This window comes from Pan troglodytes, chromosome 21, assembly GCF_028858775.2.
Source record: "Pan troglodytes isolate AG18354 chromosome 21, NHGRI_mPanTro3-v2.0_pri, whole genome shotgun sequence".
Lineage (NCBI taxonomy): Eukaryota > Metazoa > Chordata > Mammalia > Primates > Hominidae > Pan > Pan troglodytes.
In genome coordinates this window covers 50,016,774-50,035,722 of record NC_072419.2, presented here as the reverse complement: position 1 = coordinate 50,035,722, position 18,949 = coordinate 50,016,774, and the positions used below count along the sequence as shown (strand labels likewise).

Here is an 18,949-nt window from a genome sequence, read left to right as displayed (position 1 = left end):
CTGGATTTAAGCACCTCTGTAAGCCTTGTCATACGAGTAAACAAATGAATGGACAGCCAGCTGTGTGACCTCAGGCCATTCATTTCACCTCTCTGAGCCTTAATCTCCTCAATTGTTACACTGAGATAACAATACCGACCATGACCATCAAATGAGATGATGCCCAGGACAGTCCTTGAGTGTGTAAGGTGTCTGTTCCACTAAAGTGTCAATTCCTCAAGGGCAGGGAGCAGGCTCGGGCCAATTCTGCCCTCCCAATGGAGCTTGTATAGGACCTGGCTCACAAGAAGTGCTTAATACATGTCAGATGGATGAATGGTTCAACGGATGATGGTTTGGTGGTTGGATGTCTGGACATCCAGAGAAAGGGATGCATGATACAGGGATGGATGGATGAAACAGTAGGCTGAAAAATAGTTTTCAAAATAGCAAACAAATAATCCCAAAAAAAAGCCTTTATTTGTAGTGTTCTCCAATTTCCATGGCGTAAATGTTCCCACCATGGCTGATGTCAAGCCACCAAGTGACATCATTAAATGCAGAGTCAGAAACAGACAGGCACAATCAGCTCTTAAGAGACTGTAGAAGCCACCTCCCACACCCAACAGATGGGTGGGTGGGTGGATGGATGGAAGGAAAGAAGGAAGGAAGGAAGGAAAAAAGGAAGGAAGGAAGGAAATGAGGGAGGGAGGGAGTCAGGAAGGGAGGAAGGGAGGGACGGAGGGAGGGAGAGATAAGACAGGAAAGGTGGGGAAAAGGAAAGAGGAAGAGAATAGAGCCAGAATAGATGTTTACCATGGAAAAGAAAAGAAAAATACTCAGGGACCAAAGGGAGTGCCAGGAAGAGAAAAACTCAAAGTGGTAGGAAACCTCGGTTCCCTGGCCCTCATCATGGACCACGTCTGAGGCCACCCAACTCCTGGAGTAAATTATTTCTTCTTAAGAACTGATTGGAGAGGGAGCTACTTAGTCCAGGACAATGCTCCTCAATTATTTTTAAGAATTAGAGGCCAGATGTGGTGGCTCATGCCTGTAATACCAGCATTTAGTGAGGCTGAGGCGAAAGGATTGCTTGAGCTCAGAAGTTCAAGACTAGCCTAGGCAATATAGCAAGACCCTGTCTCTACAAAAAAAAAAAAAAATTGATTAGCTGAGCTTGGTGGTGTGCACTTGTGGTCCTAGCTACTTGGGAGGCTGAGGTGGGAGGATCGCTTGAGCCCAGGAGGTTGAGGCTGCAGTGAGCTGTGATTGTGTCACTGCACTCCAGCCTGAGTGACATAGTGAGATCCTGTCTCAAAAAAAAAAAAAAAAAAAAGGAACCTTTTTTCAAATGAAATCTTACTTGGAAGCTCAATAATAATTATAGCTGGTATTTACTGAGCATTTACTATGTACCAGGTATAGTCTAAGTGCATTACATGGAGTACCCCATGATCCTCCTGACAGCCAAGTGAGACAGATGCTCTTACTATCCCATTTACCAGTGTGGTCAAAGCACTTGTCCAAGTTCACAAAACAAGCAGAAGTTCCAGAATTTAAGCCCAGGTGGTGACAGCAGTCCTAACCACTCTGTTCTCCTGCCCTAATAGATCAAAAGGAAAAGAAGTGGCTGCCCCGCTGAACTGTCCCTGAAGGACCTAAGCCCAGCAACTCAGAGGCCCCACACAGAGCCAGGTTCTTGGAAAAGAAGCAGGAAGAACAAGTGCCAGTCCTGGTTCTGCCCATAGCTGGCTGTGTGTCCTTGGGAAAACCTCTGGCCCTCTCTGAGCCTTGGTTCTCTCACTTATAAAACAAGTGGTCATCTTTATAAATGAGAGAACCGAGGCTCAGAGAGGCCCAGAGGGGATTGAAGTGAGCCCCTTCAACCTCCTGGGCTCAAGTGATCCTCCTACCTCAGCCTCCTGAGTAGCTGGGACCACAGGTGCACACAGATGGCCAGAAGGGGCCATGGTGAGGGACTGGTGATAGAGCCCCAAGGCTCAGCAGGTTGTCCCTCCCTCCCTCCCTCCCTCCTCCCTTCCTCCCTCCCTGCCTCCTTCCCTTCCTTTCTATAGCCATTATAGATTATGCATTGGACAATTCTCCTCACAAGAAGGGTCTGGAGGCCTTCAGAAAAGAATAACTCAAGTAAGCCACGCTGTATATTTTTTATATACCTCTGGGGCACCAGGACCCATTTGATTTATAATAAAATGCATCTACTTTTGAGCTGATATGACATTCTTGGAAAACCCTGATAGTAATCATATCTCTAATTAAATTAAATCTTGTCGGGCTCATTTTCTTCTCAAGGATAGTTATTTTTACAGTCATTTTTGTTAATGCAAAGTAATAGTAACTTAGTTTCTAGCACTGCCTTCATGTACAATTTTACAACTATGCATGCAATTAAATGTGTTTTTATGGGGAAGAAAAACAACAACAAAGAGCAAAACCAAACAAGTTGGTCAGCCTGGCTGAGTATTATTGTCTATGCGACTCCTATCCCTTTGCAAATCTAAAGAAGAAATACAGATTATTCTCCCCAGAGAAATGCAACACTTACTAAACTTTGGATATAACTATGGGAGGGGAGGCATGAGGGGGACACAAGCCCCGGGAGCTAGGATAAAGGACGGTTTTTGCCCGGACAAGAATGTCTCTGAGGTCCCAGGTAATTCTTCAGGTCCACAATTCAATGTCCTTAATCAATGCAGAAAAATAGCCCAAAGCCACGCAGACACCACCTGAGATTTTTAACATGAAGAATGCTCCTGATAAATAAAACTCTTAATGAAATACAAGCAATTAAGCTAAAAGTTCTATCAAATGCAGCCTGTCACTCAGCAGCCTGACACTTAATTGAATTTCTCTTTCCACCCCCTGGCTCCTTTTCCCTGATAAACAAATTCATTCACTGCAGATCAAGTTTCCCTAACCCAGAAACCAACGATAGTCAATCAACTAATTGACACAACAAAGACTTCTATTTTTTTAAGTTCCCCTAATTAAAGTGGAAATGAAATTTTATAATACTCTGGTGCCTGGTATTAATTACTCTGTGGTTAACCCTCTCCCTCCTCCTCAGGGACCTGGCAGCAGGAAGTGGAGGATTGGGAAGTCCCAGACCCAGACACAAGTCCAAGTTCCAGCTCTATCCTGAGTTCGCTGTGTGATCTGGAGAATTTGCTTCCCTTCTCTGTTTTCCATCAATTGTAACACAAGGGATAGAACTAGGTGAATGCCAAGGCTGCTTCTGGCTCTAACTTACATTTTATGATCCAGAGGACAGCATCATGGCATAGTTCTCTCTCTGTGACTCACAGGTTTGCCAGCACAGCTGCCAGAAGCTCTCTCGCAGCAGAGAACCAAAAATACAGCCCATTTACTTCAACAGGCTCCCTCTACCTGACAAATGCAGCAGCCAGGAATGTATCCACTGCTCTTCCCCGGCATCCATACCCACATTCCCAGGTACACCCCCGATACACACACATTCATACAAACCTCTCTTTGAAGCACACTCCTTCACACACTCATCTCTCTCACACATGCACACACACAAATACATCAAGACCAGGTGCACACACACAAGACACACCCTCATGCAGGCACACCTGCATACAAACATACGCCCCCTTACAGAGCAAGTCCTGTCAATCAAGGCCATTCACACGCACACAGACACACACACTACATGCTCCTGAAACACACATATTGAGATGCATGCCCCTTTAGACAGATCTCCTCAAATCTGTGCACACACGCATCTCCCTCACCCCTGACACAGAGGCACACACGCGTGTAGCCCAGACTCCTTTTTCAGGCAAATCACCTCCAACAAGGCCATGCACACACGTTTACACACTCACATGCCACACACACTCACATGCACCCCTCCTCACCATCACTGTCAAATATGAGCTTGGGCTGCGTTTGAGGAGGTTATCCAATCGCAAGAAAGCTTTGGCTGGGGCAGCCCCAAAGATCTCCAAAACCTGACCGAGCAGGACCTTTCCAAACTGTCTGCGTTCCAAAGTCTCTCATTCACTCAAGGGTTCCTGAGTGTCGCCGCTGTGCCCGGCACTGCATGGGGAGGAGCATGGTGAATGGGACAGACACGGTGCCTCTGGAGGCAGCTCTCTTCCTGGCAGTTCCCAACCGCCAGGACATGTGTGCCCAGCCCAGACTCCCTAGCAGGTAGTGAGGACCCCATCCCCGGACACTGACACATCCAGGAGTCTCATTTAGAGGCAGCATTTTCATGACATCATGGCCACAGGATGACCTTTGGGTCAGGTCTTACGAGACAAGAGAGGGTGCACCAGGCAGAGACACAGTATGAACAAAGACAGGGAGGCTGGGATCGGGGTACTGAAAGGCAGCACGATGCAGGGGTGTGGGCAGCCCAGCTCCACTGCCCGCTGCCTGCAGGGCTGGGGCAAATCACTCAACATCTCCAAGCCTCAACTACCTCACCAACAAAATGGGGACAATAGCAGTAGCTGTCAGAGAAGGACCACCTATTGACTCCACAAATAGAGATCGGGCAGCTACTATTTGCCAGGCACTTGGGGTTGCTGTGCAGAGCAAAGAGGGTGATGAATGCCGGCTCCTGGTGCTATGCCCAGCCTGGCAGGACCCCCAGGCACATGATGGGGTGGAATGGGCAGAAGGCCCGGACTGCCAGTGGGAAGACTGGTACCTGGAATGAATGAAGAGCATGGAGGCTGGGAGGGGCAGAGGCTGAGGCTGGAGTCGGGCTGGGAGAAGGGGGCCGTGGTGAGGGACTGGTGATGGAGCCCCCAGGCTCAAGCCGCCTATCACTCTCCACAGTCTCACACTGTCTCAGCCCCAACCTCGCCTTGTCCCAGCTCCATTCCTCAAGGGGCCCCTTCCAGGGAAGGGGTCTGGCTTCCCCTGCAGCTTTGCAAATCCAGGCTGGGAAAGTGGGGGCAGCGGGCACTTTTCTTCCGCCTTGGACCTGGAGCGGATGCTCTCCGCATCTAATGCCTTCTGTTTAGCTCATCTCCCTGTCTCTGTTTTCATGTTTTCCTCTCTCACGCTGGCTGTGTGGAGCACATCTCAGAAAATACTTGCTTTTGAAAGTTGTTGCCATAACAACCACTTCATTACACGCCAGGCCCAGTATCTCAGAAATGCAGAATCTTTCCTTAAAAGCGTGCGCTGCACATCAAAGGGGAATAGGAGCTCATTATTTTTACATTATTTTGCAGGCAAATAGATATTTTCCAATACACGTTTCTTTTCTAAGTTGATTTTCTTGTTCAGTGGAAATGCACATTTCTTTCTTAACGCTTTCCTGCCTGCAGGGTGCAGGGCCTCAAAACAGGGCCCGAGTTCCTCAACACAGAAGAGAGAAAGCATTTCTTTGCTGGGCTATTCATTCCTTGGTTCTCAACACAGCGGCTTATGATGGGTGGTTTGCTCTAACTCGCAATTTGATTGCACCTAGAAATTCTAGAAAAGGCAGGCATTGTTTATGTAGCATCCACACACTTTCACTCATCTGACTTTGTGCTAACCAAGATTTTGTAATAAGTGAAGCTAATTATTTAAGGAGCCAAATCAAAACCAAACCAAACAAACTTCACCATATGGGATAGAGATGTGGTCCAGGATCTTATTTTCTGAACCAGAGGGTGCTATCCAAATTTCATAGTTCTCTGTGAGTGCCTAGCATGTCTCTCTCCCTCGCCAGCATGTAAACCCCATGATTTTTGTCTGTTTGGATCACGTCTTTATCACCAGCACCTAGAACAGTGCCCGAGCCTGCAGGCACTCAGTAAATATCTGCTGAATGAATCAACGAATATGCTGTGAATACTGTAACTTCTAACAATTCTGCAAAAAATGGGGTAATCAACCCCATTAGATAGATGAAGAGTTTAAAGCTCCAATAAGTTAATTTGATAATAATATTAAGAAAAATAATAAGTGCTAACTTTTTTGTTTGTTTGTTTTGAGACGGAGTCTCGCTCTGTCGCCCAGGCTGGAGTGCAGTGGCATGACCTTGGCTTGCTGCAACCTCTGCCTCCCAGGTTCAAGCAATTCTCCTGCCTCAGCCTCCCGAGTAGCTGGGACTACAGGCGCACGCCACCACGCCCGGCTAACTTTTTGTATTTTAGTAGAGACGGGATTTCACTGTGTTGCCCAGGCTGGTCGTGAACTCCTGAGCTCAGGCAATCCGCCTGCCTCAGCCTCCCAAAGTGCTAGGATTACAGGTGTGAGCCACCACACCCGGCCTAATTTTAAGCTTTTTATTGAAGCATAATATGCATATAGAGAAGCGCACGTAAGTGTACTGCTCCCCCACTTTTCATAAACACCCCTGGGTAACTAACACTCAGATCAAGAAACAAAATATTTAGAGGGAGGAAGAAGACTGTGATCAGGACTAGCTTCAGGGGTAGCCTCACTGTAGTTCCCTAAACTGCAGCAGGTTTATCTTATGTAATCTTTTCAATGTTTTATTTAATTTTTTTGAACCAGGGCCTGGCTCTGTCACCTAGGTTGTAGTGCAGTGCCACTATCACGGCTCAGAGCAGCCTCAACCTCCTGGGCTCAAGCAATCCTCCCACCTCAGCCTCCAAGTATCTGGGACTACAAGTGCGTGCCACCATGCCTAGCCAATTTTTTTTTTATTTTTAGTAGAGACAAGTCTTGCTATGTTGCTCAGCCTCGTCTTGAGCTCCTGAGCTCAAGCAATCTTCCTGCCTTAGCCTCCCAAAGTGCTGGGATTACAGGCATGAGCCACCACGCTGGCTGTTATTTAATTTTTAATTGACAAATAATAATTGTATGTATTTATGGGGTACAATGTGATGTTTTGATATATGTATACATTGTAGAATAATCAAATAAGGGTATTAAACTGGCATATCCATCACCTCATATATTAACCATTTCTTTGTGGTATGAACACTTAAAATCCTCTTTTGGCTATTTTGAAATATACAACATTTCAAAATTCACCTCCCTGCTGCATTATTTCTATCTGTTCTATTTTACAACAAAAATGGCAAACCCCCATAACCAATATCCTGACCTCTAATATCACAGATGACTTGTGCCTGTTTTGCGATTTCTATGAATGAAACTGGACGGTAAGTGCCCTTTTGTGCCTGTTTCTTCCTGTCATTAGAATGATTTTGAGGCTCATCCATGTTGTTGCATGTCGTTGACCATCATTCATTTCCCTGCCAATAGCGGCTAATTTTTCATGAGCATTTACTATGTGCTCTGTAAACTCATTTAATCCTCCCAACACTCTAATATGAAAGCAGTATTAAAAGTGATTTGCCTAGACCAGCCAGGCACTGTCTGTAACCCCAGCACTTTGGAAGGCCAAGGCAGGGAGATCACTTGAGGTCAGGAGTTCAAGACCAGCCTAGCCAACATGGTGAAAACCCATCTCTCCTAAAAATACAAAAAGTAGCTGGGTGTGATGGTGCGTGCCTGTAGTCCCAACTACTTGGGAGGATGAGGTACAAGAATCACTTGAACCCAGGAGGTCAGGATTGCAGTGAGCCAAGACCGCATCACTGCACTCCAGCCTGGGTGACAGAGTGAGACTCTGTCTTTAAAAAAATAAAAATAAAAAAGCCAAGCGTGGTGGCTCTCGCCTATAATCCCAGCACTTTAGGGGGCCGAGGCGGGCGGATCACAAGGTCAAGAAATTGAGACCATCCTGGCCAATATGGTGAAATCCCGTCTCTACTAAAAATACAAAAAAAGTAGCTGGCCATGGTGGCTCACGCCTGTAGTTCCAGCTATTCAGGAGGCTGAGGCAGGAGAATCACTAGAACCTGGGAGACGGAGGTGGCAGTGAGCTGAGATTGTGGTATTGCACTCCAACCTGGGCAAAAGAGGGACACTCTTTGCCTAGAGCCCTGCAAACAGGGAGCAGAGAATTGAACCCAGAACTTTATGATCCCAAAGCTCCTGCTTGGTTGTTGGTAAGCTCTTTCCTGGGTGACTCAAGGCTATGGCTAAGAACAGTCAGTGGCTGCGCTAGGCCAGAGTAGAGCGCTCTGTGCTCTGACATTGAGTGGCCCCAGCATGCCATCCTGGCCTCGTGTAATTGCTTTGATATTTCTCCAGTTCCTGACCTCACTGACAGGCTTCCAGCTACTCCCTCCTACTGGTATCCATGTGCCTGCCAACAGCCATGCCATCAACTCTCACTTTACTAAAAATAGTGGAGTTATTAGACTTGTGTACAAAACAAAAGAAAATGGCCATGAGCAAGTGCCTGCCTGTGCATGTGATTACAGGTGACGAGGTCCATGGTAGTTTGCTTCCTGAGTCCAGGCAGAAGTGTGTAGTTAGGTCAAGTGCCACTCTGGTGAGCTTAGGAAACTTTTCCCTTTGTAACTACCAGGTTAGGGGCTTGAGAGCTTCGGCCTTGTAGTATTTCTGTAGTTAGTGATGATGGTCAGTACAAACAAGGTAGCTGAAGTCACATTAGTCCCGAAATCCCATTGGACAAGGTAGCAAGGAGAAGGCCAGGTGCAGTGGCTCACTCCTGTAATCCAACATTTTGGGGGGCCAACTCAGGAGGATCACTAGAGACAGGAGTTTAAGACCAGCCTGGGCAACATAGCAAGACCCTATCTCTACCAAAAAATAAAAATAAAAATTAGCAGGTGGCCGGAGTGGGAAGATTACTTGAGCCCAGAAGTGAGTTTGAGATTACAGTCAGCTACAATTGTGCCACTGCAATCCAGCCTGGGAGACAGAGCGTGACCCTGTCTCTAGAAAAAGAAAAAAGAAGCCAGGAGCAGGACAAACACAGAAGCCCTTTGCTGCTCTCAGTTCTGAGGCAGAAACGAGTGCCGAATGGTATCTGAGAGGGACTGGTTTCTTGTCCCATGGCAGAGCTAGGGTCTGCAATCCCAAGCTTTCATGGTCTGTTCCCACTCTACTCTTCTGGAAGGTCCCCTCTCATCCCCTCATGCCCCAAGGTCTGCCATGCATTTACCACATTTGGGGCCTGTGCAGGGAGCTGGGGATGCTTAGCACAAAAAGGACAAGGCCCAGACAGCGGCATCCCCCACAGCCTCCTGCCCCTCTGCTAAGCATCCCTGGAGCACTGCCCAGGTCTGGGTAGCACAGTCTCACTTGAGTCCCATCCGGCCTGTCCACCCCTCCATCCAAGCACCACTCACTCTACTGAGCACTTGTTGGCTCTCAAATTTTTTTAATGAAAGACTAAATCTTCTCCCCATTCTCCTTACTGCTCTTGGAAGAAACCAATTTTGTGTCTCTTGACCAAAACATTCCTAATTACCTATATTAATGTCTGTTCTCTGCATTCTCTCCTGAGCCAGTTTTTAACATCTTACTGGTCCCTTCATTAATTAATGAGCTTAAAAATCTTTGGCACACATTTGAAAAAAAAAAAAAGAGAGTGAATCTATGCCTTTGGAACTTTTGCCATGAGCGTGTGCACCCCGCCTTCCTGGGTTTCACACTCCCCTAGACCCAGGGCCTGATGCCAGAGAGAGCCTCTCTTCATGAATAAGGACAGCTCCTTGCTTGTTTTCTGACGCTTTTTGCAGCAGCCCCGATGGCTGTGCTGTAAAAAGCCACTCCACCCTGGGCCCAGAGCGTACGTTTGGCAACTGTGTTCCTTTAATGGATGCACACGTGTCTATTGTGAGTACAAACATAATGGTCTCCATGGAGATATGGTCACGATGACTAATTAGACAAAAGACAGTGTATCTCAAGCCTTGAAAGATGTCATGGATGTCATAAACGAACATCGTCTTATTCAGTTGCTGTATTCCTTCTCATTTCTCCCTAGAAACATCAATACATGGTCCCTAGCAACATGACCTTATTATGAAGTCACACTTTTTTTTTTTTTTTTTTTTTTTTGAGAAGGAGTTTTGCTCTTGTCACCCGGCTGGAGTGCAATGGCACAATCTTGGCTCACTGCAACCTCCGTCTCCTGGGTTCAAGCCATTCTCCTGCCTCAGCCTCCCATGTAGCTGGGACTACAGGCATGCACCACTATGCCTGGCTAATTTTTGTATTTTTAGTAGAGACGGGGTTTCACCATGTTGGCCAGGCTGGTCTCGAACTCTTGACCTCAGGTGATCCACCCGCTTCAGCCTCCCAAAGTGCTGGAATTACAGATGTGAGCCACCACGCCCGGCCTGAAGTCATACTCTTTAGCCACCTGGTCAGAACCTTTCAGATCCTCAACTGCAGGATTCCAATCCTGGCACACATTCCCAAGGCAGCCATGGGGCACTCATTCATGGCTGGCATTTCCTGACTGGGCTGTCCAACTACAGCCCTGCCTGCTCAGTCTTATGATGGCTGCTAAGGGGACCAGGGATGCTCCAAGCTACGGGGCCCTCACAGCTCCTTCCATCGCACCAGCCTGACTCAGCCATCAGCTGCCCCACTGGGCTCGCCCCAATACTGATTTGTTTCAGGATGCCAGATGGGATTTTTCTTATTGTGCCCCTCCCCAACAAGGCTGGGGCAATGAGTATTAAATATCCTGCGTTCTGGTTTTGGTTTTCGTTTTTGAGACGCAGTCTCACTCTGTTGCCCAGGCTAGAGTGCAGTGGCACCATCCTGAATCACTGCAACCTCCGCCTCCTGGGTTCAAGTGATTCTCATGCCTCAGCCTCCTGAGTAGCTGGGACTACAGGTGCCCACGACCATGCCCAGCTAATTTTTGTGTTTTTAATAGAGATGGGGTTTCACCGTTTTGGCCAGGATGGTCTCAAACTCCTGACCTCAAGTGATCCTCCCCCCTCAGCCTCCCACTGTGCTGGGATTACAGGTGTGAGCCATCACCCCACGTCTGAGTTTTTGTGTTTTAAGGGACAAGGCCTTGCTCTGTCATCCAGGATGGAGAGCAGTGGCACAGTCACAACTCACTGCAGCCTCAAATTCCTGGGCTCAAGCAACCTTCCCGCCTCAGCCTCCCAAGTAGCTGGGATTACAGGTGTGTGCTACCATGCCCAGCTGACTATCCCACATTCTAAAGGGAAGCTATCTTTCTCCCCAGGGAAGTGCAATCCTAGCATATTTTCACACCCTCAGAAGTGAGAACATATTTCTTCCAGAAATATGCACTGCCCCAATATGCTTTTCCACTTTCCTGCCCCTCATCCCACCATGATCCCAGGCTACAGGAAAAATGTTAAGAACAAAAAATATCTGGACCTCAAACTATGGCAAAATCTATCGCAGACACACTGAGAAATGAGTCCAAGTTCACACTGTATAACAGCAAAAAGAATATTTGAACAGAAATGCCCACGCACAAGTAAGAAACTGATGGAAACTATGCACACACACTCCCACCAAAACCCCCAAGAAAAAAAGCACCCAAAAGACAAAGAATCCAGCCTAGAAGAAGATATAACCCCAAAACTGGAAGAAAACTTCACATAGGTGCTCTCTGCTATAAAATGACGGAACAAGAACAGGAATTTGGTAAAACAAACTTTCAAAGATGAGTTGATTAAACAACAGAATGACACACAAAAGAGAGACCTAAGGAAACAAATTGAAATCAAATAACATTACAGAAGTCCCAAATTAATGATAAATGTCAAAATCAGAAGAGACCCTGCTGAAAATGGAATTATGAATAGACAGATAATAGATATTAAGAAAAACAAAGATGTGAAAGCAATCAGAGCCAGGTGTGGTGGCTCACACCTGTAATCCCAGCACTTTGGGAGGCCGAGGCAGATGGATCACTTGAGGTCAGGAGTTCCAGACCAGCCTGGCTAACAGGGTGAAATCCTATCTCTACTAAAAATACAAATATTAGCTGGGCATGGTGGTGCACACCTGTAGTCCCAGCTACTCGAGAGGCTGAGGCAGGAGAATTGCTTGAACCTGGGAGGCGGAGGTTGCAGTGAGCCGAGATTGTGCCACTGCACTCCAGCCTGGCAACAGAGCAAGACTCTGACTCAAAAAAAAAAAAAAAAAAAAAAAAGATGTCATCAAAATTTGGAAGATTAAAAAGTGAATGAATGATTGGTAATTGGCCCAGCAAATGAGAGAAAGTTAAGTCCTATGTGTGCCTGCAGGGTGAAGAACCTGAGAACAGAAAATCTATTTGAGCCACAAAACTCTGCATCAACCAGAATCCCTCTGAAAGGTGGGGTGCAAGAGAGGCTGAAAACAGAAGTGGCTGAGAGTCTGTTTGATGAGCATTTAGAACACAGACCCCCTTTTATGAGCCTGCACAGTCAGGTAATGGTGCTCCCCACCCCCAGCAGGTGGGAAATTTACTCCCTGCAGATGTTGAAGCCAGAGACTTGAAAAGGAACACCACACACAGCCAATAATAGGCATGAGATACTGTGATGAAAACATTAGAATTAAGATTTACATTGCTTCCCCTTCACCTTCTGCCATGATTGTAAGTTTCTACGGGCTCCCCTGCCATGCGGAACTGTGAGTCTATTAAACCTCTTTTGTTTATAAATTACCCAGTCTCAGGTAGTATCTTTTTTTTTTTTTTTTGAGACAGAGTCTCACTCTGTCACCCAGGCTGGAGTGCAGTGGCGTGATCTTGGCTAACTGCAACCTCCGCCTCCCAGGTTCAAGCGATTCTCCTGCCTCAGCCTCCTGTGTAGCTGGGATTACAGGAGCGCACCATCACACCCAGCTAATTTATGTATTTATAGTAGAGATGGGGTTTCACCATGTTGGTCAGACTGGTCTCAAACTCCTGACCTCCTGATCCGCCTGCCTTGGCTTCCCAAAGTGCTGGGATTACAGGTGCCCAGCCTTCGGGTAGTATGTTTATAGCAGTGTGAGAATGGACTGATACAGATTATCTTCTAATTATGTGATTCTCTGGAAAAGGCAAATCTACAGGTACAGAAGGCAGATCAGTGATTGCCAGGGTCCAAGTGAGGAAGGAGGAGCCCATCAGGGGCAGAGACTGTTGGGGATGATGGAGCCACTCCACATCTTGATGGACACATGGCTAAGCTTATTCAGAACTCAGAGCACTAAGTGCGCACATCTGTGAAGGGTGCATGAGAAAAGGACAGGAATGGTGATATGGTTTGGCTGCGTCCCCACCCAAATCTCATCTTGAATTGTAGCTCCCATAATTCCCATGTGTTGTGGGAGGGACCTGGTAGGAGGTAATTGAATCATCGGAGTGGGTCTTTCCTGTGCTAGTCTCATGACAGTGAATAAGTCTCATAAGATCTGATGGTTTTATAAAGGGGAGTTTCCCTGCACAATTTCTGTTCTCTTGTCTGCCGCCATGTGAGATGTGCCTTTCACCTTCTGCCATGATTGTAAGGCCTCCCCAGTCACGTGGAACTGTGAGTCCATTAAACCTTTTTTTATTTTTATTTTTGTAAATTCCACAGTCTCAGGTATGTTTTTATCAGCAGCATGAAAATGGACTAATACAAATGGAAAACTTGGTTACAGACTTTTCATAGAATATCGCCTGTCTTCTGATTTAATGATGAACAAATTCACATTACTCTCAAAAATCCTATCATTGGATTAATTTAAGTATTTTATCTGAGAAGAATACCATTGTTAATTGTGCTTATAATAAAATACAAAGATTTGAAAAAACTATGTAACTCCAATAGCAATGTTTTTCCATGTAACTCCAATAGCAATGTTTTTCCTAATCTCTTGTTAAATTTAGGGGGATCTTGACCAGGCATGGTGGCTCATGCCTGCAATCCCAGCACTTTGGGAGGCCAAGGCGGGTGGATTACTGGAGGTCAGGAGTTCAAGACCAGCCTGGCCAACATGGTGAAACCCCATCTCTACTAAAAATACAAAAATTAGCTGGGCATGGTGGTATGCACCTGTAATCCCAACTACTCGGTAGGCTGAAGCAGAAGAATCACTTGAACCCAGGAGGCAGTAGTTGCAGTGAGCCGAGATCGCACCATTGCACTCCAGCCTGGGCAAAAATAGTGAAACTCCATTTCAAAAAAAGAAAAAAAAGAAAACTTAGAGGGATCTTTTAGGAACCAATTCCATTGGTGATAATGTAATATTTATTTAAGATTCAGATTCCTTTGGTTTTGTTTCCTTGTCTTCTGTTTATGTTAAGTAAAATTACCTCTAATAACTTTTACTTTCAAAAGTATCCCATTTTATAAAAGTAGGCCTATGTATCTCTCCATCTAGAGACTCCACATAGAAACATAGCTTGAATGATGGTTTTGCAGGGAGGAAACTTGGGATGTCCTTTGTTTTATCTATGGTAGCTTTTCTAAATTTTTTGACTTTCAAGGCATCTGAGCTTTTTTTTTTTTTGAGACAGAGTCTGGCTCTGTTGCTCAGGCTGGAGTGCAGTGGTGCGATCTAGGCTCATTGCAACCTCTGCCACTTGGGCTCAAGTGATCCTCCCACCTCAGCCTCCTGGGTAGCTGGGACAACAGGTGCGTTCTACCATGCCTAGCTAATTTTTTTGTTTCTTTGTTTTTTTTGTAGAGATGGGGTTTTGCCATGTTGCCCAGGCTGGTCTTGAACTCCTGTCTCAAGCAATCCACCCACCTTGGCCTCCCAAAGTACTGGGATTACAAGCATGAGCTACCACTATGCCCAGCCTTCATCTGTGCTATTTTTATGAAAACAGTAAGTCCTTCCCTGACCCCACTGCAGCTGGAGTCACATCTCTCTCCTCTCTCTTACCCATGTCCCTCTTCCTACTCCAGAGCTGTTGCCACACTCATCCCCACCCTTTTCTGGATTCCAGTCTTGAGGGACAAGGGTTCTGTCTTGCTCCTCCCCATACCCATGGAGTGCCCTAGTGCACACAGTAGGTCCTCAACACATACAGCTCAAATAAAGGAGACCACATGCCAAGGAGAGAAACCCATCATGAGTCTGCAAAGTTAAACATCTGAGTTTTCAATCCTGAACTGGGGTGATGGTCCCGCTGTCTACTTTCCCACAAAGTGAGAGAGAAATCAAGGGATAGGGAGAATGTGGCTAAAAGCCCTTCGCTCACAAGAATGCTGGGAGACCAAACACAGCCTCCGACATCTCACACCTAACATCTGATAAGATGTCTTTCCTCCTAGCAAGAGACTGAGCCTTAGACAGGAATCCAGGGGTTGGGATTCTAGAACCATGAGTACACAAAGTTGAGAACATGACGGAGCCACTGGAGCCGGGAGGACATCGAGGTTAAAGCAGAGATGGAGCAAATAAACCCACAAGATTCCTTGGCATTCTTGAGTTCAACATGAATCACTTGTAAGCTGTCCTCAAGGACTATGATTGGGATCATTCGTTATTTCACTGAGGGATGGGTTCAAATCGTGCACTGCAGAACTGGGGGCAGGTGCTGAAGCTGAGTCCCTTAGCCAGCGAGAGAGGCAGCCACCGCCAGGGCCTCTCAGCACGGCTCTGCTCCTCTCTCTTGGTCCTATGTGTCCCCAGCTACTCCCACAAAGTGATGAAACTTTGCTTTTTGTGAGAAAGGGCCCTAAAATAAATCCAACTGCTCATGTTGGTGATGGGACAGAAGAAGAAGTGAAGAAAGATTAAAGGCACCCAAAAAGATGATGATGTGGAACTACATACTGGAAAGTGGTATCCAATTATCCTGAGGCTCAGATCCACCATTGGAATGCCTTCAACGTACACGCAACACAGAAACCGGAAAGTGTGACTCAGGAAACTGTCAGTGAGGCTCCTGCCATGAGCAAAGATACTTGCCATAGAAAGCTCCGTTTATTCCTTTTGCGATGGAGTCTCACTCTGTTGCCCAGGCTGGAGTGCAGTGGTATGATCTTGGTTCACTGCAAGCTCCACCGCCCGAGTTCAAGCAATTTTCCCATCTCAGCCTCCCGAGTACCTGGTATTACAGGCGTACCCCACTATGCCCAGCTAATTTTTGTATTTTTAGTAGAGACGAGGTTTCACCGTATTGTTCAGGCTGGTCTCGAACTCCTGACCTCAGGTGATCCACCTGCCTCGGCCTCCCAAAGTGCTGGGGTTACAGACGTGAGCCACCGTGCCCAACCTCAGTTTATTCCTTTATTGATCCTTCATTCAATTCAACCAATGTCGCTGATGTGGTCAGGCACTAGGCTTGACTCTAAGGTTGTAGCAGGGAGAGGAGCAGAGATGCGGCTTTTGTGGAGCTTATATTCTAGTGGGGAAAGAATCAACAAATACATGTCAGGAGGAGATATAATAAAATTAAGAGGGAAAAAGAATAAAGAGTGAAGGAAGTTGATATTTTATTGCAGGAAGCTGATATTTTAGGTAGAGTGGTCAAGAAGAGCCTCTCTGGGATGGAGAGAATGGAGCAGAAACCGGAAGGAGGGGAGAGAGGGAGACTCATGGGTACCTGGGGCAAGAGCTCTCCAGGTAGAGGGAAAAGCAAGTGCAAAAGCCACACAGCAGAAATGTGCCTGAAGGAATAGCACGGAGGCCAGAGAGGCTGGAACGAGGTGAGCAAAAGCAGAACAGCAGGAGATGAGCCCAGAGAAGGACCAGGGCAGACCCAGTGAGGTCATGGAGGCCCTGGTAAGAACTTGGGCTTTGACTCCTGGTGGAAGGGAAACCATCGGAGGGCCTCGAGCAGAGACTTCGCCATCTGACTCAAGCCTTAACAGATCCCGCAGCATAGAGAGTCACCTACAAGGTGAACAAGTTTGGAGGAGGAAAGGAGCGAGGAGGCTTCTGTTTCTGTCATAACCCACGTTGTTGGCTAGTGGCTTGAATAAAAGTAGCAAAGTGGAAGTGGTGAGAGGAGCTCCGATTTGGGATATCATTTGAAAAACCAGAGGCCGAGATTGGTGGCGCACACCTCTAGTCCCAGCTACGTGAGAGGAAGATATTGGTTGGATCTGTGTCCCCGCCTAAATAGCACGTTGAATTGTAATCCCTGGGGTTGGAGGTGGGGCCTGGTGGGAGGTGACTAGATCATGAGGGTGGTCCTTCACAAATGGTTTAACAACATCCCCTTGGTACTGTTATTGTTGTGTGAGTGAGTGAGTTATTGCAAGATCTGGTTGTTTAAAAATGTGTAGCAGGCCGGGTGCGGTGGCTCACGCCTGTAATCCCAGCACTTTGGGAGGCCCAGGCAAGCAGATCACGAGGTCAGGAGATCAAGAACATCCTGGCTAACACGGTGAAACCCCGTCTCTACTACAAAAATACAAAAAATTAGCCGGGTGTGGTGGCGTGCACCTGTAGTCCCAGCTACTTGGGAGGCTGAGGCAGGAGAATGGCGTGAACCCAGGAGGCGGAACTTGCAGTGAGCTGAGATCATGCCACTGCACTCCAGCCTGGGTGACAGAGCAAGACTCTGTCTCAAAAAAAAAAAAAAAGAGTGTGTAGCAGTGCCCCATTTTCCACTTACTCCTACTCTGGCCATGCGATGCGTGTGCTTCTCCTTCACCTTCTACCATGACTGGAAGCTTTCTGAGGCCTCCTCAGAAGCCAAGCAGATGCCAGCATCTGTATTGCCTGCAGAATCATGTGGCAATTAAACCTCTTTTCTTTATAAATTACCCAGTCTCAGGTATTTCTTTACAGCAGTGCGAGAACAGATGAATACAGAGGATCTCTGGAGCCCAGGAGTTCCAGCCCAGCAGTAAGCCGTGGTCACACCACTGTACTCCAGCCTAGGCAACAGAGTAAGACCCTGTCTCTATAAAACTGTAATAATAATAATTTGAAAAATCATATTCATGTGTCTAGGGGATGGATCTTCAGATCCATCCCTAGAGGGTATCAAGAGTTGAGCAAGAATGTTTACTTGTGTCAAGCCATTTATATTTATTTTAGTGTAACTTAAAATTATGCCTTATATTCTTAAATACATTACTGATGATAATTAATGGTGGCTTATGTTCAATTTCAGTTCTGTTCTCATTTTGATAAGAATAACCAGTCAGATGGCCAGGCACAGTGGCTCACGCCTGTAATCTCATCACTTTGGGAGGCCAAGGTGGGTGGATCACTTGAGGCCATGAGTTCAAGACCAGCCTGGCCAACATGGCAAAACCCCATCCCTACTAAAATGCAAAAGTTAGCCAGCACAGTGGTGCATGCCTGTAGTTCAAGCTACTCAGGAGGCTGAGGTGGGGGGATGGCTTGAGCCCAGGAGGCAGAGCAATCACACCACTGCACGACAGCCTGGGCAACCGAGCTAGACCCTGTCTCAAGAAAAGAAAAGAAAAAAAAAGAATAACCAGTCAGGGCACTATAATCTCACATGGGTAACTGACCTGTAGCCAACCCCACTGTTTGGAGTGAAGTTCAGGTCCAGACACAAGCACTTACATACTTGATGTCAGACATCCAAGGCAGGCGGTAGACGTGGGATGCTCAGGAGGATACGCCCCATGTGGCATCTGATCAAGTCTGGCTTAGGTGTAAGGACAACGTTCAGGACAAAAACTATGCCTTTCCCATTTTACCATTGAAGATGCCTTAGACAACCAATAGAGTGGACGGTGTAGGACCACAGCCCTGCACAGCGACGTTCTTGCATCACTCGGCTCAACCACAGGAAGTCTCACACCACTGAGTCTGACCACAGGAACGGGCAAATGAAAAGTCACGCAGCTCTATGGGCAACGGAACTTCCCTGCCTCCAGTTCCTGGCCAGGAAGTGGGGGCTGGGTGGAGAAATCTGGAAGCTGCCTGCTTACCTACCAGGTCTCCACTCTGTTTTGCTATGAAGCCTCTAAGGCTTGATACCTGTTAATGGATGTATTTGTTGTGAGAAATAAATGAGATGGTGGGGTCAGTTTCCAAAGTTAACGACAGTTCGAATCAAACAGGCTTGGGCACACATGCCACCTCTACCCCTTGCTCCCTGTGTGGCCTTGGGAAAATTACTTAGCCCCTCTGCCCCTCAGAGGTGGGAATAATGTGAGAAGGAAATGAGTGCCTGCACTTGGCCCTTAGAAAGCCCCAATCCACGTTCAGCCCTGATACCAGCTTC

The 18,949-nt window shown here is 46.9% G+C and overlaps 1 long non-coding RNA gene across 1 annotated transcript in view; it reads right to left on the bottom strand.

Moving 5' to 3' along the window:
* The window catches only part of LOC134809138 (uncharacterized), a 67,631-nt gene extending 49,255 nt beyond the window's left edge, over positions 1-18,376 (bottom strand). The window contains exon 1 of the long non-coding RNA XR_010154032.1: positions 18,228-18,376. This is a non-coding gene — a long non-coding RNA (uncharacterized LOC134809138). The remainder of the gene's footprint in view (positions 1-18,227) is intronic.
* Between the last annotated feature and the right edge of the window lie 573 nt (positions 18,377-18,949).